General features: G+C 41.1%; 1 long non-coding RNA gene across 1 annotated transcript; it reads left to right on the top strand.

Moving 5' to 3' along the window:
• Window positions 1-6,354: 6,354 nt before the first annotated feature.
• LOC129839527 (uncharacterized) lies at window positions 6,355-22,348 on the top strand. The gene is made up of 2 exons (XR_008757043.1): window positions 6,355-6,524; window positions 16,718-22,348. It is a non-coding gene; the product is annotated as an uncharacterized LOC129839527 (long non-coding RNA).
• The last annotated feature ends 255 nt before the right edge of the window (window positions 22,349-22,603 follow it).

Genomic DNA, 22,603 nt, shown 5'->3' with positions numbered 1-22,603 from the left:
CACCCAGGCAGTGGTGGGCCGTCAGGGCCTGCAAGGCCTTCTCTGCTGGCCTAAACATCATCAGAATATAATTTTAAAAAATATATATTTTCCCACAAATATGTATTAAATTATTCCCCAGAGTAAGAGTTATACTCTTCATTTCATAGCTTTCCTCTTGGTGGCACTGCTTCCAGACCCAGGTTGAGATTTGGAGGGCTGGTCTTTATGTTAGATCTTTTATCCAATCATATTCAGCCATCATGTGTTGCCAGGGGTCTAAAATCTGCCCTCAGGCCTTCAGAATCAACAGTGCGGGCGCTTGTAGCTTATAGTGAATGGAAATGAACATTTAGTGTCAACCAATCAGCTTTAGAGTTGGCTATTGTACGCCTTCTGGCTGGCTCCAGTGTTACACAGGAGCCAGCTAGCAGGCGTAGTGCGTGCACGTCTTTTGATTGGATTACCAATATTGAGAGGCAGGTCCTATGGAGATCTAGGAAACTGAATTTGATAAACGAATTCATTCGCGTACTACTAAGCTGTTTTTTCAACCCACAATGGCAGAAGGAAGGGAAGATATCGATTTGGTCGAAGATATAATTATAACGTCATTCTCAAGACGAACTTTTCAAGAAAAGTTAGACATTGTAAGGAGAGGTCGCCCGACGCCACAAAGCCTGTCACAGGCGGGAAAGGGCTTTGTTCGTTCGCCACTTTCAAAGTTTCAACTACGAGCGCTGTCAATGGCTCACAGGCTCCTTGGCTCTGAGAAGCACTGCAAACTGTACTGCTGGGAATGCCTATTATTTGCAAGTGATCGATTTGGTGTTTGGAGCCACACTGGCTTTGCAAACTTGAGTTGTCTAACCAAGGCCGCAACGAGACACCAAAGTAGGGCTGGGCACTAACAAGCAATGGTGCTTTTGAAAACTTTTGGGGACACCGGAGTGGATCTACAACTCAAAGAACAAGCGCGCAGGGCAACGGAGCTGCACAATGAAAAGGTGAAGGGAAATATTGAAAAGACTCATTGATTGTGTCATGTTTTTGGGTAAACACTGTTTACCCAAAAATGTCAATTTGTCAATTTCAAGGTGACGCAACACCTGGTTATACTGCGTTTCTGTCTAAATGTATAGTGTCTAGAGCCATGGTATCATAATGAGGTGGATTAATTTGGGTGGAACTGTGTAGTACCTCACTGAAGGCCCAGGCCCCAGGCACGCCACTGCATCCAGGACTTATATCAAATCCAATTCTATTGGTCACATACACGTTATTAGCAGATGTTATTGCAGGTGTAGCGAAATGCTTGTGTTTCTAGCTCCAACAGTGCAGTAATATCTAACAAGTAATATCTAACAAATTGCACAACATATAGCCAATACACACAAATATAAGTAGGAATGAATTAAGACTATATACATAAGGACGAGCGATATCAGAGCGGAACGGACTAGGATACCGTAGACTAGTATAGAATACAGTATATACATATGAGATGAGTAATGCCAGATATGTAAACTTATTAAAGTGACTAGTGTTCCATTCCTTAAAGTGGCTAGTGATTTCTAGTCTATGCCTATAGGCAGCAGCCTCTAATGTGCTAGTAATGGCTGTTTAACAGTCTGATGTCCTTGAGATAGAAGTTGTTTTTCAGTCTGTCAGTCACAGATTTAATGCACTTGTACTGACCTCGCCTTCTGGATGATAGCGGGGTGAACAGGCAGTGGCTCGGGTGGTTTATGTCCTTGATTATATATTTTTGGGCATTGGGTGCTGTAGGTGTCCTGGAGGGTGGGTAGTTTGCCCCCGGTAATGCGTTGGGCAGACCGCACCACCCTCTGGAGAGCCTTGCAGTTGTGGGTGGTGCAGGTGCCGTACCAGGCGGTAATACAGCCCGACAGGATGCTTTCATTCTGCATCTGTAAAAATGTGTGAGTGTTTTAGGTGACAAGCCAACTTTCTTTAGTCTCCTGAGGTTGAAGAGGCTCTGTTGCGCCTTCTTCACCACAGTGTGTTCTTGGGGTCCTTCAATGCTGCAGAAGTGTTTTGGTACCCTTCCCAAGATCTGTGCCTCGACGCAATCCTGTCTCGGAGCTCTACGGACAATTCCTTCTACCTCATGGCTTGATTTTTGCGATGTCAGTCTCATAGCAAAGGGTCTGAATACTTACTGTTATGTAAATAAGGTATTTCTGTTTTTTATCTTTATGAAATTTGCTAAATTTTCATAAAACCTGTTTTTGTTTTCTCTTTATGGGGTATTGTGTGTAGATTGCTGAATATGTAATTTTTTTAATAAATTCTAAAATAATGCTGTAACTTAACAAAATGTGGAAACAGTCAAGGGGTCTGAATACTTTCCGAATGCACTGTACAAACATCACATTGAATATTCACCTCACTTTTGAAAAGCTCCATGAGGAAGAAAGGATTCCCAGATGATCTTTTAGATGTTCTGTCTTCAGGATGTTCTGGGTTGATGTCTGTTGGAGAGGGGAGGGGCAGTTGAGTGAGCTGGGGCCTTTTATGGCCCTGCCTCTGGGAGCCTGACAGCTTGTGACATGATGAGAGAGTGAAAGAGGGTCTACCTGTAAGATATTCAGTTAGGCAAATTTAACAATGACTTGCAGGCAGTGGGTTCAGAATAACTATGACAAAAAATGAATACAGATTATACCACCACCCAAAAGGGCACTTCAGAGACTGTAAGGGCAAAGGGGCATGTGCTCTTCAAAGGTAGAGCCCTATCTGTCCACATCCTATCTGTCCTTAAACAAAGCGGGCACTGCTACATGTGGCAACAGCAACACTCACCTAAATAGCCCACATGCCACTGGGTGAGAGAAGTTTTCATTATTTTTGGGCAGCATTATGCGATGTGTTATTATGTATTATGTATCTTACCGATGAGCCGTGGTTTATTTAGCTCGGAATATGCCACCCTCTTCAATCTGTCACCTAATCCTGCCTAATGAGCAGGTCAGCCCTGGAGGAAAGTATTGGCTGTAAGAAGGAAGAGAAAACATAACATCTGGTTGTTTTTAAATGACTTCTTATGACATTGCTTGCCAGAATAAACATTGTAATGGAGATTTTTCTCCAGTCTGCGTTACCCACTCCAGTCAGCAGATGGCGATGTGAGTCTTTCAGGTGATGCTTCTTGCGTGACGAATAATCTAGTGGACGGGACTGGAGGCTTCTTCAACAGCGACAAAAGGCTTCTGATTCAATCAACGCGGTGGTTTGCTAGCGAACATAAAACTGAAACATTGAAGTGTTTAAAGATAAACTTCTCCTTTAAACTTCTTAAGGCTAGGAACCCCTAGACTACATCAACTAAAATGGCAGAGCGCGAAATTCAAACATATTTTTGGGAATATTTAACTTTCATACATTCACAAGTGCAATACACCAAATTAAAGCCGATTTCAAAAAGGTTAAAGGTCACTTCAGAATAAAGCTGTTACTTTACACTATCCCTAGACAATCCAGTAATGAGAGAAAATGTATAGAATATTTAGGGCTCTATAACATCTCTATCTAATTTTTTAAAACCTAATTCAATTTTCTCCATTTAGTTTTTCCAGGTTTCTGATGTCCCTGTTTTTCTGTTTTTCTCTCTAAATCACACTGTTAATAGAACATCCAATGTTGTTGTTTTTCTAAGTCCACAACAACACTTAAACCACATCAGGAGACCACTTTTGAAGTCTGAGAAAAATCTAAGACATTTTCATTTTTGGGTGTAGATACCCTTTAATTCAAGTGTCACCAGCAAGAGCCTTGCTTGGTTAGTGGTGTCTCTGTAGCACACATGTGATTGCAGAGTCTGCTGAACAAATCACAACTGGATTGATGCAAATAGTCATGATATCATTCTGCCAGGTAGGCATAGACTACTTTGTCGTTAACATTTAATTGACAAGGTTTGTGGGAAAGCTTTTTAATCAACCAGAAGATGGTTGTCATTAGCATAATCGCCCAACAGCTAAACATAATGGTAGACAAATGCATTCAGACAGGGGCATTTCAGGGCTTTTTATTCTTCAGAAAGTTGAAGGAAAATACATATCACTTAGGCTAATTTAGACGACTTGCAGGCAGTGGGTTCAGAACAACTATGACATAAAAATGAAAACTCTTTAATCTGTCACCTAATCCTACCTAATGGGCAGGTCAGCCCTGGAGTAAAGTATTGGCTGTAAGAAGTAAGAGAAAACATAACATCTGTTTATTTTTATTGCCTCTCATGACATTGCTTGCAAGAATAAACATTGTAATTCATATTTTTCCAGTCTGCGTTACCCACTCCTGTCAGCAGATGGCGATTTGAGTCTTTCAGGTGATGCTGCTTGCGTGACGTGTATTCTAGTGGACGGAACTGGAGGCTTCTTCAACAGCGACAAAAGGCTTCTGATTCAACCAACGTGGTGATTTGCTAGCGAACCTAAAACCGAAACATTGAAGCGCTTTAGACCAATCTTGTGTATTTTACTGTTAGTGTTTTGAATATAAGTCTATTTATTTATCTACTAGTTCATTTAAACGTAATTTGCTTGTTAAATTAGCAAATGTGGTACGTTGATAATGCACTAGGCTAATCGACCGGAGCAATTAGTTCACTAAGCTCGACGGAGAAAGAAGCTCTGGTGAAAGGAGAGGAAGAAACTTTCAGGATGAAAAAGGAGGAAGAGGAAGCTATCACATTGAAAGAAGAAGAGGATGATATTACAGTGAAAGAGGAAGATGGGAAAGAGGTCAAAGTGGAAGAGGAGGAGGTAGAAGCTTTCAGAATCAAACAGGAGGAAGATGCCATAACATTGAAAGAAGAGAATGTAGTGAAAGAAGAGGAAGAACCTTTTAGAGTAAAAGAGGATGAGGAGGCTATCTCAATTAAAGAGGAGGAAGACGTTTTGGGAGTGAAAGAGGAGGAGGCTCAAGATCAGATTACACACAGTGAGTACTGTCTTAAAAACAGGGGCACTATGAAGTTCTTGAAATAATGTATTGTTTTAACGGGGCATTCTAAATCAAATCAAATGTATTTATATAGCCCTTCGTACATCAGCTGATATCTCAAAGTGCTGTACAGAAACCCAGCCTAAAACCCCAAACAGCAAGCAATGCAGGTGTAGAAGCACGGTGACTAGGAAAAACTCCCTAGAAAGGCCAAAACCTAGGAAGAAACCTAGAGAGGAACCAGGCTATGAGGGGTGGCCAGTCCTCTTCTGGCTGTGCCGTGTGGAGATTATAACAGAACATGGCCAAGATGTTCAAATGTTCATAAATGACCAGCATGGTCAAATAATAATAATCACAGTAGTTGTCAGGGTGCAGCACCTCAGGAGTAAATGTCAGTTGGCTTTTCATAGCCGATCATTAAGAGTATCTCTACCGCTCCTGCTGTCTCTAGAGAGTTGAAAACAGCAGGTCTGGGACAGGTAGCACGTCCGGTGAACAGGTCAGGGTTCCATAGCCGCAGGCAGAACAGTTGAAACTGGAGCAGCAGCACGGCCAGGTGGACTGGGGACAGCAAGGAGTCATCATGTCAGGTCGTCCTGAGGCATGGTCCTAGGGCTCCGGTCCTCCGAGAGAGAGAAAGAAAGAGATAATTAGAGAGCAGCATAAATACTGGAGGCTGAGAATGGAGGGGTTAGGAGACACTGTGGCCCCATCCGATGATACCCCCGGACAGGGCCAAACAGGAAGGATATAACCCCAAACACTTTGCCAAGGCACAGCCCCCACACCACTAGAGGGATATCTTCAACCACCAACTTACCATCCTGAGACAAGGCCGAGTATAGCCCACAAAGATCTCCGCCACGGCACAACCCAGGGGGCGGCGCCAACCCAGACACGTCAGTGACTCAACCCATCTCAAGTGACGCACCCCTCCTAGGGACGGCATGAAAGAGCACCAGTAAGCCAGTGACTTAGCCCCTGTATTAGGGTTAGAGGCAGAGAATCCCAGTGGAGAGAATTGGAATTGACCCGATACATTTGCAACACAAACAATATTTGACAAAATCATGATGAAGAAGGCCATTTTAGACATATTCATGCCTCTTGATTGTAATAGATGGTCATAAGTTTACGTCTGTTTGCTGTTCTCGTTCACACAGGAGAGAGACGTGACTATCGTGGATCCTTTGGGGAGCCTCAACAACATCCTGATATTGACGAGGCAGAGAAGAGTCTCTCCAGATCAGAACACCAGATGGTACAGCTTGGTCTGGTCTAGCATACAGTTTGCTCTATCGGGGCCTGGGCTGGGTTTCTGTAAAGCACTTTATGACAACAATGACATCAGCATCCATAATGATATGTGTCTGTGTCCCCTCTTTATGGTTACCAGGACAACGCTAGCACTTCCTCCCTCCCGGAGTCCCCGTGTCATGCCTCTCCCGGTAGCACCGTACTGCTGGGTATGAAGAGGTTGTCTGTGCTGCTGGTGGACTGCAGGAAAACAACGGGGCTGAGTGGAACTGTGAGAGGAGGAGAAGAGAAGAAAGGATCAGATTTGACACATCAAAGTAAGTGCTGAAGTTTAGTTTGAACAAATACAATAGATCTGCCCACTGGTATCTGTTACCAGGACAACCAGCAGAGTTCTGTTTGTTGACAGGAAGATAGACTGGTATCTGTTACCAGGACAACCAGCAGAGTTCTGTTAGTTGACAGGAAGATAGTCTGGTGGATATGGATGTTATGAATATCATAACACTGAAAAAGGATTCTGCCAATGAAAAGAGAGAAACCAATAGACCATATAAAACCTTAATGAAAGTTAGATTTAGAGAGAAAGTTTCAAGATAATCTAATGTAAGGTGCTTGTTTTACAAAAACCTTTCCTTAAAACATGGATGTTACTTTGCCTGTCCGTCAACCCCCCCTATCTTTACAAGACTGTTGAACAGGCAAACTAAACTCCAGACACTGTTAATTAATTAACTAATATTGGAGGAAAGCTGTGATCAGGCTGCCCACTCAAGAGAAAGCTTCAAACTGTAACCAGTGCTGGCAACCTTGTTCAGGTTATCAGTCAACCTACCAGGGTAGTTACAAACAGTAGAGGAATGAAATCATCATGTTTTGATCATATCTTTACTAATGCTGCATAAATGTGTCTGAAAGCAGTATCCATATCCATCAGATGTAGGGATCACAATATAGTAGCCATGTCTAGGAAAACCACAGTTCCAAAGGCTGGGCCTAATATTGTGTAAAAGAGGTCATACAATAAGTTTTGTGGTGATTCCTATGTTGTTGATGTAAATAATATTTGTTGGTCCGTGGTGTGTAATGATGAGCAACCAGACGCTGCCCTTGACACATTTGAAAATGCTTATCCCAGTTACTAATAAGCATGCACCCATTAAGAATATTACTGTAAACACTGTTAAATCCACGTGGATTGATAAGGAATTAAAAAATGTTATGATGGTATGATGAAGAGGCTAAAGAGATGGCAAATAGGTCTGGCTGTATAACTGATTGGCAAACGTATTGCAAATTGAGAAATCATGTGACTAAATAAAAAGAAGAAGAAACTACACTATGAAACAGATAAATGACATGAAGAATGATAGCAAAAAAAAATGGAGCATCTTCAATTAAATTTTGGGCAAAAAAATCAACAATGACATGTCACCGTTGTCTGACAACGTGGATGGAAAATTGAGGATAATAGCGGCCGATATTGCCACTCCTATTTGCCTTGTCTTTAATGTAAGCCTACTAGAAAGTGTGTACCCTCAGGCCTGGAGGGAAGCTAAAGTCATTCCACTAACCAAGAATAGTAAAGCTCGTGTTACACAATACGTGCATGTTTTGTTTGATTAAATTCATATTTATATAAAAAAATCTGAGTTTACATTGAGGCGACTAGATTCACTAGTTGCAAAAACATCAAGTGACTTTGCATAGCCACATCGTTTCAACAGAAATACTCATCATAAATAGATGATAATACAAGTTATACACATGGAATTATAGATATACCTCTCCTTAATGCAACCACTGTGTCAGATTTAAAAAAAACTTTACGGAAAAGAAACCCACGCTATAATCTGAGACGGCGCTCAAAAGTAAAACACCAGAGCCGCAAAGATGGCGTCAAAATAAACAAGAAAATATATGATAAATATTCCCTTACCTTTGATGATCTACATCAGAAAGCACACCAGGAATCCCAGGTCCGCAATAAATGTTTGTTTTGTTTGAAAAAATCCGTTATTTATGTCCAAATACCTTCTTTTGTTAGCGTGTCTGGTTTACATATCCAAACACATCCAAACACATTTCAAACTAAGTACACAATCAATCATTAGGATGTTTTTAACGTATAGCTTCAATAAAGTTCCAACCGGAGTATTCTTTCTTGTCTTCGTGAGGAATGAGGAAAAAGCATGATCAGAAAATGGCTGCTTGATGGACACCTGACTGATTCTGCTCTCATTCTCTCCCATAACATCATAGAAGTCTCATTATAATTTATATTGATGGTTGACATCTAGTGGAACCCATAGGCAGTGCAAACTCATATCTCAAGGGAATTTCTTTAGGGACTCTGGTGAATACATACAAGCTCAGATTTCTGACTTCCTGTTTTGATTTCAACTCAGGATTTTGCCTGCCAATATGAGTTCTGTTAATCTCACAGACATAATTCAAACAGTTTTAGAAACTTTAGAGTGTTTTCTATCCAAAACTAATAATAATATGCAAATATTAGCAACTATGACTGAGGAGCAGGCCGTTTGATATGTGCACCTTTCATCCAAGCTACTCAATACTGCCCCTTCAGCCATAAGAAGTTAAAGAAGGACTGTAGCATCTAATGATGAAACATTATGGAGTCTTAAAACTTCTTATGGCTAGTGGAACCCCTCGACAACATTCCGCTGAAAAGGCAGAGCGCTAAATTCAAAAATATTTTTTAGAAATATGTAACTTTGATGCATTCACAAGTGCAATACACCAAATTAACGCTTAACTTCTTGTTAATCTACCCATCGTGTCCGATTTCAAAAAATCTTTACAACGAAAGCACACCATATAATTATGTTAGGTCAGAGCCTAGTCACAAAAACACACACAGCCATTTTCCAGCCAAAGAGAGGAGTCACAAAAAGCAGAAATATAGATTCAATTAAATTTATCACTAACCTTTGATGACACTTATAGGACTTCATGTTACACAATACATGTATCTTTTGTTCGATAAAGTGCATATTTATATCCAAAAATCTCAGTTTACATTGGCGCTTTATGGTCAGTAATGTTGTGCATCGAAAACATCCTGCAAATTTTCAGAGGCACATCAATTTACAGAAATACTCATAATAAACTTAGAAAAGTTGATACAAGTATTATGCATTAATGATACTTAGTATTAAGTATCATGCAGAATTATAGATATACTTCTCCTTAATGCAACCGCTGTGTCAGATTTCAAAAAAGCTTTACGGAAAAAGCAAACCATGCAATAATCCGAGTACGGCGCTCAGACACAAGCCATGCAGATACCCGCCATGTTGTTGAGTCAGAAATAGCGTTTTAAATATTCACTTACCTGTGATGATCTTCATCAGAATGCACTCCCAGGAATCCTAGTTCAACAATAAATGTTTGTTTTGTCCGATAAAGTCCAACATTTATGTCCAAATACCTCCTTTTGTTAGCGCGTTTGGTAAACAAATCCAAACTCACGAGGCGCGGGCAAGTCCATGCGAAAGTTCCGATGAAAAGTTCAAAAATGTATATTAAAGTTCGTAGAAAAATGTCAAACGATGTATAGAATCAATCTTTAGGATGTTTTTAACATAAATCTTCAATAATGTTCCAACCAGAGAATTTCTTTGTCTTTAGAATTGCAATGGGACGCAGGTTGCGCTCACGTGTAGGCGCGTGATCAGCTCATGCCACTCTGGCAGACCTCTGGTTGAAACAGCTCTCATTCCCCCCTCCTTCACAGTAGAAGCCTCAAACAATGTTCTAAGACTGTTGACATCTAGTGGAAGCCTTAGGAAGTGCAATATGACCCCATAGACACTGTACATTCGATAGGCAATGAGTTGAAAACTACAAACCTCAGATTTCCCACTTCCTGGTTGGATTTTTCTCAGGTTTTCGCCTGCCATTTGAGTTCTGTTATACTCACAGACATAATTCAAACAGTTTTAGAAACGTCAGAGTGTTTTCTATCCAATATTACTAATAATATGCATATATTAGCTTCTGGGCCTGAGTAGCAGGAAGTTTGCTCTGGGCACGCTTTTCATCCGAACGTGAAAATGCCGCCCCTTATCCCAAACAGGTTAAGTACTGCAGTGCATCTCCTCCTCATGGACTGCACCAGATATGACAGTACTTGCTGTGAGATGTTACCCCTCTCTTCTACTAAGGCACCTGCAAGTTCCCGGACATTTCTGGGGGGAATGGCCCTAGCTCTCACCCTCCGATCCAACAGGTCCCAGACGTGCGCAATGGGATTGAGATCCGGGCTCTTCGCTGGCCATGGCAGAACACTAACATTCCTGTCTTGCAGGAAATCATGCACCGATGGAGCACTATGGCTGGTGGCATTGTCATGCTGGAGGGTCATGTCAGGATGAGCCTGCAGGAAGGGTACCACATGAGGGAGGAGGATGTCTTCTCTGTAACGCAAACCGTTGAGATTGCCTGCAATGACAACAAGCTCAGTCTGATGATGCTGTGACACACCGCCCCAGACCATGACGGCCCCTCCACCTACAAATCGATCCCGCTCCAAAGTGCAGGCCTCGGTGTAACGCTCATTCCTTCAACGATAAACGCGAATCCGACGATAACCGTGAATCCGACCATCACCCCTAGAGACAGAACGGCAACTTGTTAGTGAAAAGCACTTTTTGCCAGTCCTGTCTGGTCCAATGACGGTGGGTTTGTGCCCAGAGGCGACGTTGTTGCCGGTGATGTCTGGTGAGGACCTGCCTTTCAACAGGCCTACAAGCCCTTAGTCCATCCAGCCTCTCTCATTCAATTGCGGACAGTCTGAGCTAGAGGTCGACCGATTAATCGGAATGGCCGATTAATTAGGGCCGATTTCAAGTTTTCATAATCGGAAATCGTTATTTTTGGGCTCCGATTTGCCCAATTATTTTTTTTTGCTACCTTTAATTAACTAGGCAAGTCAGTTAAGAACACATTCTTATTTTCAATGATGGCCTAGGAACGGTGAGTTAACTGCCTTGTTCAGGAGCAGAACGACAGATTTTCACCTTGTCAGCCCGGGGTTTCCAATCTTGCAACATTACAGTTAACTAGTCCAACGCAATAACGACCTGCCTCTATCTCGTTCCACTCCACAAGGAGACTGCCTGTTACGCAAATGCAGTAAGCCAAGGTAAGTTGCTAGCTAGCATTAAACTTATCTTATAAAAAACAAAAACAATCAATCATAACCACAAGCATACAAGTATCTACGTTTCTGACTGAACGGTGGTAGGCAGAAGCAGGCGCGTAAACATTCATTCAAAAAGCACTTTCGTGCGTTTTGCCAGCTGCTCTTTGTTGTGCGTCAAGCATTGCACTGTTTATGACTTCAAGCCTATCAACTCCCGAGATTAGGCTGGTGTAACCGAAGAGAAATGGCTAGCTAGTTAGCGCGTGCTAATAGCGTTTCAAACGTCACTCGCTCTGAGCCTTCTAGTAGTTGTTCCCCTTGCTCTGCATGGGTAGCGCTGCTTCGATGGTGGCTGTTGTCGTTGTGTTGCTGATTCGAGCCCAGGGAGGAGCGAGGAGAGGGACGGAAGCTATACTGTTACACTTGCAATACTAAAGTGCCTATAAGAACATCCAATAGTCAAAGGTTAATGAAATACAAATGGTATAGAGGGAAATAGTCCTATAATTCCTATAATAACTACAACCTAAAACTTCTTACCTGGGAATATTGAAGACTCATGTTAAAAGGAACCACCAGCTTTCATATGATCTCATGTTCTGAGCAAGGAACTGAAACGTTAGTTTTCTTACATAGCACATATTGCACTTTTACTTTCTTCTCCAACACTTTGTTTTAGCATAATTTAAACCAAATTGAACACGTTTCATTATTTATTGATGTATTATATTAAGTTAAAATAAGTGTTCATTCAGTATTGTTGTAATTTTCATTATTACAAATAAAATTAAAATAAATCGGCCGATTAATCGGTATCGGCTTTTTTTGGTCCTCCAATAATTGGTATGGGCGTTGAAAAATCATAATCGGTCGACCTCTAGTCTGAGCACCAATGTAGGGATTGTGCGTTCCTGGTGTAACTTGGGCAGCAGACGATACGCTGTTTATTGCAATTTATTGCAACATTGAAATTTATTGCCCTGGCCACATCTGCAGTTCTCATGCCTCCTTGCAGCATGCCTAAGGCACGCTCACGCAGATGAGCAGGGACCCTGGGCATCTTTCTTTTGGTGTTTTTCAGAGTCGGTAGAAAGGCCTCTTTAGAGTCCTAAGTTTTCATAACTGTAACCTTATTAAAGCATCAGACTCCATAGTAATTCATCATTAGAAGCTACAGGCCTTCTTTAAGACTCCATGTTTCATCATTAGATGCTACAGTCCTCCTTTAATGCAGCTGGTGGCCACACCAGATACTGACTGTTACTTTTGATTTTGACCCCCCCACTTTGTTCAGGGACACATTATTCAATTTCAGTTAGTCACATGTCTGTGGAACTTGTTCAGTTTATGTCTGTTATTGAATCTTGTTATGTTCCAACAAATATTTACACATGTTAAGTTTGCTGAAAATTAAAGCAGTTGACAGTGAGAGGACGTTTCTTTTTTTTTGCTGAGTTTAGATTGGCGAGGGGGGGGAAACAATTGAATCAATTTTAGAATAATGCTGAAATGTAACAAAATTTGGAAAAGGTGATGGGGTCTGAAAACTTAAAACCTCTCTGGGATATGTGGGACGCTAGCCTCCCACCTGGCCAAAAGCCAGTAAAAATGCAGTGTTCCAAATTCAACTAAAATACTATAAATATCAAACTTTCATTAAATCACACATGCAATATACCAAATTAAAGCTACACTTGTTGTGAATCCAGCCAACATGTCAGATTTCAAATGGGCTTTTCTGCGAAAGCAAACAATGCTATTATCTGAAGATAGCACCATAGTAAACAAAGAGAGAGAAGCATATTTCAACCCTGCAGGCGCGACACAAAACGCATAAATAAAAATATAATTCATGCCTTACCTTTGACGAGCTTCTTTTGTTGGCACTCCAATATGTCCCATAAACATCACAAATGGTCCTTTAGTTCGATTAATTCCGTCGATATATATATCCAAATGTCCATTTATTTGGCGCGTTTGATCCAGAAAAACACCGGTTCCAACTTGCGCAACGTGACTACAAAGTATCTCAAAAGTTACCTGTAAACTTTGCCAAAACATTTCAAACTACTTTTGTAATACAACTTTTGGTATTTTTTTACGTAAATAATTGATAAAATTGAAGACGGGAGGATCTGTGTTCAATACGGGAGGAAAACAAACTGTAGCTAGCTTTCTGGTCACGCGCCTCTATCTAACAGTACACTTCAAGTTACCCTCGTTCTGGATGGCCGTACTTCTTCATTACACAAAGGGAAAACCTCAACCAATTTCTAAAGACTGTTGACATCCAGTGGAAGCGGTAGGAACTGTCCCTTAGAAATCTGGATTCAATGAAAAATAATTGAAAAGAGAGTGACCTCAAAAAAAACAAAATCTGAATGGTTTGTCCTCTGGGTTTCGCCTGCTAAATAAGTTCTGTTATACTCACAGACATGATTCAAACAGTTTTAGAAACTTCAGAGTGTTTTCCATCCAAATCTACTAATAATATGCACATCTTCTCTTCTGAGGATGAGTAGCTGGCAGTTGAATTTGGATATGCTTTTCATCCAAACGTGAAAATGCTGACCCCTATCCTAGAGAAGTTTTTAACGAATGCACTGTGTGTGTGTATACTGAACCAAAATATAAACAAACATTTACAGTTTATATGAGTCAGTGATTTTAAATAAATAAATGAGGCCCTAATCTATGGACTTTACATAACTGGGCAGGGGCGCAGCCATTGGTGGGCCCTGGAGGGCATACGCCCACCCATTGCGGAGCCAGGCCCAGCCAATCAGAATTAGTTTTTCCCCACAAAAGGGCTTCATTACAAAGAGAAATAAACTCGGGTGGCTGGTCTCAGACGATGTGGAGCTCCTGGGCTGGCGTTGTTACATGTGTTCTGTGGTTGTGAGGCCAGTTGGATGTACTGCCAATTTCTCTAAAATGACATTGGAGGTGGCTTCTGGTAGAGAATTTAACATTCAATTATCTGGTAACAGCTCCAGTGGATATTCCTGCAGTCAGCATGCCAATTGCACGCTCCCTTAAAACTTGAGACATCTGTGGCATTGTGTTGTGTGACCGAACTGCACATTTTAGAGGCCTTTTATTCTCCCCAGCACAAGGTGCACCTGTGTAATGATCATGCTGTTTAATCAGCTTGATATGCCACACCTGTCAGGTGGATGGATTATCTTGGCAAAGAATAGATGTTAACTAACAGGGATGTAAACAATTCTGCAATCTTTTTTCAGCTCATGAAACATCCAACACTTTACATGTTGCGTTAAGTAATTTTGTTTATTGTAGTTACTCTCAGTTTTAGGAACATCTTCCCAAATATTTCACTTTATTTTTTACTTTACCCAAAATATGACATCAGCAATAGTCAAAATGTTGAAAATCTGTGAACGTCTAAATAAGAAATTGGGCCATTTAAACAGCAGGCGTCGAACCCTTTCAACAACGGGGAGATTTTACTGATGTGCTTTGTGTCTTCGACGTAAAACAAGTTTTGGACTTCCACTTAAAATTACTTATTTACTTATTTTATGTTTAAGTTTTGAGAATGACACAAATATGAATTTTCACAAAGTCTGCTGCCTCAGTTTGTATGATACCAATTTGCATATACTCCAGAATGTTATGAAGAGTAATCAGATGAATTGCAATGAATTGCCAAGTCCCTCTTTGCCATGCAAATGAACTGAATCCCCCCAAAAACTGTAAGCTTCAAAAGGAGGGTGGTGCTTGGAATCATTGTTTTTCCTCTGTCACCCATGGTTACCTGCAAGGAAACACGAGTTGTCATCATTGCTTTGCACAAAAAGGGCTTCACAGGCAAAGATATTGCTGCCAGTAAGATTGCACCTAAATCGACCATTTATCGGATCAAGAACTTCAAGGAGAGCGGTGCAATTGTTGTGAAGAAGGCTTCAGGGCACCCAATAAAGTCCAGCAAGCGCCAGGACTGTCTCTTAAAGTTGATTCAGCTGCGGGATTGGGGCACCACCAGTACAGAACTTGCTCAGGAATGGCAGCAGGCAGGTGTGAGTGCATCTGCATGCACAGTGAGGCAAAGACTTTTGGAGGATGGCCTGGTGTCAGGAAGGGCAGCAAAGAAGCCCTTTCTCTCCAGGAAAAACATCAGGGACAGACTGATATTCTGCAAAAGGTACAGGGATTGGACTGCTGAGGACTGGGGTAAAGTCATTTTCTCTGATGAATCCCCTTTCCGATTGTTTGGGGCATCCGTAAAAAAGCCATTTTCTCTGATGAATCCCCTTTCCGATTGTTTGGGGCATCCGTAAAAAAGCTTGTCCGGAGAAGACAAGGTGAGCGCTACCATCAGTCCTGTGTCATGCCAACAGTAAAGCATCCTGAGACCATTCATGTGTGGGGTTGCTTCTCAGCCAAGGGTGTGGGCTCACTCACAATGTTGCCTAAGAACACAGCCATGAATAAAGAATGGTACCAATACATCCTCTGAGAGCAACTTCTCCCAACCATCCAGGAACAGTTTGGTGACGAATAATGCCTTTTCCAGCATGATGAAGCACCTTGCCATAAGGGAAAAGTGATAAGTGGCTCGGGGAACAAAACATCAATATTTTGGGTCCATGGCCAGGAATCTCCCCAGACCTTAATCTCATTGAGAACTTGTGGTCAATCCTCAAGAGGCGGGTGGACAAACAAAACCCCACAAATTCTGACAAACTCCAAGCATTGATTATGCAAGAATGGGCTGCCATCAGTCAGGATGTGGCCCAGAAGTTAATTGACAGAGTGCCAGGGCGGATTGCAGAGGTCTTGAAAAAGAAGGGTCAACACTGCAAATATTGGCTCTTTGCATCAACTTCATGTCATTGCCAATAAAAGCCTTTGACACTTATGAAATGCTTGTAATTATACTTCAGCATTCCATAGTAACATCTGACAAAAATATCTAAAGACACTGAAGCAGCAAACTTTATGGAAACTAATATTTGTGTCATTCTCAAAACTTTTGGCCACGACTGTAGGTCGCATTCTGTATCATACAGCTATGAAAGTTATATATTTAGAACCACCTGCTCGATTGGAATCCAGCGACGCCTGTGTCTTAAGTGTCTAAGAACGGTTTAGTTTTTTGTGTTCTGACTTGTAAAACAGAATGAATAAGTAATGTAAACATTATCAGTAATCACCAGGATACTCTACAACATTTGTTTTAAAATCACACCAAGATTGTTAAAACTAGCCTTAGGTTATTGAGGGATCTTATTAGGATTTACCCTCGTAGCAAGGCCGTTTTATCATGTGGAGGTTTCATTCAGGTCTCTATTTTAAAAAACACATTGTCTTTGGCAGGAGAAAGACCAGACTCAGAGGAACCAGAGCCAGGGACTTCCAAACCAGCAAGACGACACCAGTGCTCCCACTGTGGAAAGGCTTGTAACCACTTATGGGAGCTGAAACAACATGAGAGAATACACACAGGGGAGAAGCCCTACCACTGTTCCGAGTGTGGAAAGAATTTTAGCCATAAAGGAAACCTGAACCAACATGAGAGAATACACACAGGGGAGAAGCCTTACCACTGCTTCCAGTGTGGAAAGAAGTTTAACCTGTTAGGGTCCCTGAAACGACATGAGCGATTACACACAGGGGAGAAGCCATACCACTGTTCCCAGTGTGGAAAGGGTTGTAACCTCTTGTGGGAGCTTAAACAACATGAGAGAATACACACAGGGGAGAAGCCTTACCACTGCTCGCATTGTGGAAAGAGTTTTAACCTCTACAGAGTACCTAACCCGGATCCGGGAGCACCCCCCACACCCCCCACACTGATTAGCATCGCTAGCATAGCGTCACAATTAAATAGTAGCATCTAAATATCATTAAATCACAAGTCCAAGACACCCAATGAAAGACACAGATCTTGTGAATAAAACCACCATTTCAGATTTTTTAAATGTTTTACAGGGAAGACACAATATGTAAATCTATTAGCTAAACACGTTAGCAAAATGACACCATTTTCTTACTCCAACAGTTTCTTACTCCATCAGGTGCTATCACCAATTCGGCTAAACTAAGATATTGATAGCCACTAACCAACAAAAAAATTCTTAAGATGACAGTCTGATAACATATTTATGGTATAGCATAGTTTTTTTTTTTTAAATGTGCATTTTTCAGGTATAAATCACAGTTCTACATTGCAGCTGCAATCTGATATAGTGCTGATGCAGCTAGAACAATTACAGAGACCAACGTTATATAACTAATTACTTGTCTTAAAACATTTCAGAAAAAATACACAGCGTACAGACATTGAAAGCCCAACATCTGGTGAATCCAAACAATATTTCAGATTTTTTAAATGTTTTATAGCGAAAACAAAATGTAGCGCTAATTAGCATAACCAGGCCAGCCAGAACCAGCTGGACGCGCGCGACCAGTTCACATGCACGACAGATATATGAAATAACATCGTAAATTGGGTCTTACTATTGCTGGTCTTTCATCAGAATGTTGATCAAGGTGTCCTTAGTCCTGATGAGTCGTTCAATCCATTCACAATGGCAACCTCCCCTCTTCATTTAGCCTGGGTACTGGTCGACTAGCACGGCTCTGTCCAAAGTTAAAAAACTCAAAGAACGGAACACGGCAAAACTCCCGAAAAAATTCTAATAATCTGATTAAACTATATTGAAAAAACATACATTACGGTGATATGGTCACATGTTTCAAACAAACTTCGACACGGAGATAGTTTTCATCCATAACGTCAGCATAACAAAAGTCAATGGCTTCTCTAAACGCGCATCTCAGGAAACCGGAAGTTGTCGGTCACGCTAAAGAAATAGGTCTTATTTCACGTCAGTACAAGATAAACAAAAAATTTCTCCTCTGACGTCTTCCAGACACCCAGAGGAAGAAGAAGGAAGTGTGATTCGGGTCATAGGTCGCGTGACCATATATAGGCAGAGCTTTGAAGCGAGCATACACATCTTGCAATTTTCTTCTGGCTCAGGGAAAGTGCTGTGAAATGACCTGTGTTTGACTCAGAGACTCAATTGGAACGGTTTTAGAAACCATAGCTTGTTTTCTATCCAATGCTATATGGTTATATGCATATAGTAACAGCAATAATTGAAAAAGAGGCAGTTTAATCTGTAGAGGCAATTATGCTAATGCGAAACAGCACCCCCTGTATTCTCAAGAAGTTAACCAGAAAGGACACATGAAAGCTCATGAGAGAATACACACAGGGGAGAAGCCTTACCAGTGCTCCCAGTGTGGAAAGAGTTTTAACCAGTTAGGGGCCGTGAAACAACATGAGAGAATACACACAGGGGAGAAGCCTTACCAGTGCTCCCAGTGTGGAAAGAGTTTTAACAAGTTAAGGAACCTGAAAGTTCATGAGATAATACACACAGGGGAGAAGACTTACCAGTGCTCCCATTGTGGCAAGTGTTTTAACCAGTTAGGGGCCGTGAAACAACATGAGAGAATACACACAGGGGAGAAGCCTTACCACTGCTCCCAGTGTGGAAAGTGTTTCAACTGGTCAGGCGATCTGAGAAAACATGAGAGATTACACACAGGGGAGAAGCCTAACACTGCTCCCATTGTGGAAGGAGTTTTAACCAGAAAAGCACCCTGAACCAACATGAGATAATACACAAAGGGGAGAAGCCTTACCATTCCTCCCAGGGTGCAAAGCTTTTGCCCATTTAGGAAGCCTGAAAGAACACATGAGACTGCACACAGAGGAGAAGGCTTACAAAAGCTCAGACTGCGGGAAAACATATTACTCATCATAGTCACTAAAACGTCATAAGAGAATCTACACAGGAGAGAGAAATTACTTCTCTTAGCGTGTATATTGATATTTCACATCTCATTGACTTAAAATTCATCAGAGAACATACACAGTGCTCCCGTTAACTGATATTGTTGACTGATAATGTGTTTACCTGTTTTTACCATATGAAATTGCTTCTTCCAATTATTGATAAACATGAACCTGTTAAGAAACTGACTGTTAGGTATGTTAGGGCTCCATGGATTGATGAGGAGTTTAATAACTGTATGTTTGAAAGAGATAGGGCAAAAGGAGTGGCTAATAAGTCTGGATGCACATCTGTACTGCAAATTGAGAAATTATGTGACCAAACTCAACAAAAAGAATAAACTTTATTATGAAGCCAAGATAAATGATATAAAGAATGATAGGAAAAAAACTTGGGGGAAAAAACAAAATGAAAGAAAAGCAGTGCAAGTATTGAATTTTGTCAAGTTAGTGTGGGAGAGGTGGATAAATTGTTATCGATCAATAATGACAAACCTGGCATTGACAACAGATGGAAAGCTACTGAGGACAGTAGCTGACTCTATAGCCTCTCCTATCTGTCATATTTTTAATCTGAGCCTGAAGGAAAGTCTTTGTCCTCAGGCCTGGAGGGAAGCCAAAGTAATTCCACTACCCAGGAGTGGTAAAGCGGCCTTTACTGGTTCTAACAGCAGACCTATAAGCTTGCTGCCAGCTCTTAGCAAACTGTTGGAAAAAAATGTGTTTCACCAAATAAAATGCTATTTCTCTGTAAACAAATTAACAACAAACTTTCAGCATGCTTATAGAGAAGGACACTCAACATGTACTGACTGACACAAACGACTGATGATTGGTTGAGAGAAATTGATAACAAGAAGATTGTGGGAGCTGTACTGTTAGATTTCAGTGCAGCCTTTGATATTATTGACCAAAACCTGTTGTTGAAAAAACGTATATGCTATGGCTTTTCAACCTATCTAACATAACTCAAAGGGTTTTTAATGGAAGCTTCTTTAATGTCAAACATGTAAAGTACCGCAGGGCAGCTCTCTAGGTCCTCTACTCTTTTCTATTTTTACCAATGGCCTGCCACTGGCATTAAACAAAGCATGTGTGTCCATGTATGCTGATGATTCAACCATATACGCATCAGCAACCACAGCTAATGATGTCACTGAAACACTTAACAAAGATTTGCAGTCTGTTTTGGAATGGGTGGCCAGTAATAAACTGGTCCTGAACATCTCTAAAACTAAGAGCATTGTATTTGGTACAAATCATTCCTTAAGTTATAGACCTCCGCTGAATCTGGTAATGAATTGTGTGGCTGTTGAACAAGTTGAGGAGACTAAATTACTTGGCATTACCTTAGATTGTAAACTGTCATGGTCAAAACATATAGATTCAGTGGTTGTAAAGATGGGGAGAGGTCTAGCCTCAAAGAGATGGTCTGCTTTTTTGACACCACACTCCAAAAGCAAGTTCTGCAGGCTCTAGTTTTGTCTAATCTTGATTATTGTCCAGTCGTGTGGTCCAGTGCTGCAAGGAAAGACCTAGTAAAGCTGCAACTGGCCCAGAACAGAGCGGCACGTTTTGCTCTTAATTGTAATCAGAAGACTGATATAAATACTATGAATGCCAGTCTCTCTTGGCTAAGAGTTGAGGAGAGACAGACTTGAATTGAAACAGACTTGAAAATTACATTACATTAATTAATTACATTCATTACAGACTTGAAAGACAGACTTGAAACCATGAATTGAATATGGAGTTTGAATATAGAGTAGGTCAGATTCCTTCTGTTTTAAATGGTCCTTTTTTAAACTCTGATACTGTGTGTTTATCTGTGTGTCATTCCTCCAGCACTACAGATAATCAAGTGTTATTTGGATGTGATGCATTTGTTCCGTTGTTTACATTTGCAATGTTGGCCCACTGATGATTTAATGAAATGAAAATGTTCACAGACTCTGTAATGCAAAATGTTAATTGTATGTGTCCACGTATCTGAGTATGTGACTTGTGGTGGATGAATCAGAATTAGTTGGGTAACATAGATAATTAAGATGTCTTATCTGCTAATATGCTGATGTGATATACTTGTTATTAGAATGTATCCCTTCGGACTCTGGTGATGGCAGTTGCACTTCTTCCCTCAGCTGGGGCTCAGTCATCTGGGGCCCAGAGAGGGGAGAGGTCAGGCTTGTCTTTCACATGTCCCTGGTGCTATGCAGAATATCAGGAAGGGAAGAGGACAGGAGGGAACATTGTCTTCATATGTAAATGTATCTGTTAAACTTTGTGAAGGGATGGTGTGAGTAATGGGGAACCAATTACTGGTTTCCACAATGTCTGTGCGCAAGTCACTCCCTCCTTTGGCATTGGGGGGAGGTGTATGGCAGTGTCTGGAACCATTGTATGTCCTCTCTGATGTTGCACTTATCCTGGGATAGTGTATGACCTAGAGGCTCACTCCCCTCTGTGAGCTTGTCCAGGAGTGGGGTCAAGAAGGGGTTTTACTTGAGATGGGAGTATCTAGAGTTGACAATTGAGTTATGCCATTGGATGAGTTGGTGTTTTTGTGCTATGAAGTACCAGGAACGAGATTAGAATCTCGTTTTAGGGACCAAACTGAATGATAATTTATAGCGAATGCTATCTGGCTACGGGATACTCCTTTCTCATTATAAAGTCTCACTTTGTGAACTGTTCCTAATATCTGTGGTTTGTTATGTCGACTAGGGGGTGGATCTTTGCTATAAAAGATCTCAGTAGCCATTGTGTTGCCACTCTCAACGGTTCATTAGAAATAGTGAATTGTTGAAAGTCATTGCAAAGATCTTATTATTAAAGATGTAGTTTAAGTATAACTCTGATTGGTGTGTGAACTTTGCCTCTCCTCATTTGGTAATACAGAAATTAACCACCACAGACTAACCTTGTGAAACTGTCCTATAATAATCTCCTGTTCCTGGGAGTATCATCCTGTGTTGCAAACCAGCTGCACCTGTGTCCTTGTATGAATAAAGTCCCGCCCAGGAACAGGAAACTATAAAGATATGTGCTCATCACCCAATGCTTCAGGAATTCAGACTGTATACACTGTGCTGTGTAACTGTTATTCTCTCTGAGCTCAGAAATAAAGAATCTTGGTTTGACTTGGACTCCAGCAGATCCTTATTTTATAATATCCACCACAACTCTCCCACGGATTGCTGTTTATCATTGTCTCAATGAAGACTTCTTTGTTTTACTTTCCTGGGGTCATTTACAAGCCTCCCACTGGTTGAATAAACTTTGTTTCCACGTCATTTCAACAAAACAAATCCATGTGATGATGTTTGATTAATGTGGAAAACTGATTGGATTTTGAAAAAGCCATGAACATCAGGTATTTTAAATTTTTCACGAAC

The sequence above is a fragment of the Salvelinus fontinalis genome, chromosome 40 (assembly GCF_029448725.1).
Source record: "Salvelinus fontinalis isolate EN_2023a chromosome 40, ASM2944872v1, whole genome shotgun sequence".
NCBI lineage: Eukaryota > Metazoa > Chordata > Actinopteri > Salmoniformes > Salmonidae > Salvelinus > Salvelinus fontinalis.
Note: the sequence above shows the minus strand (reverse complement) of the source record. Positions and strands in the feature narration are given on the sequence as shown.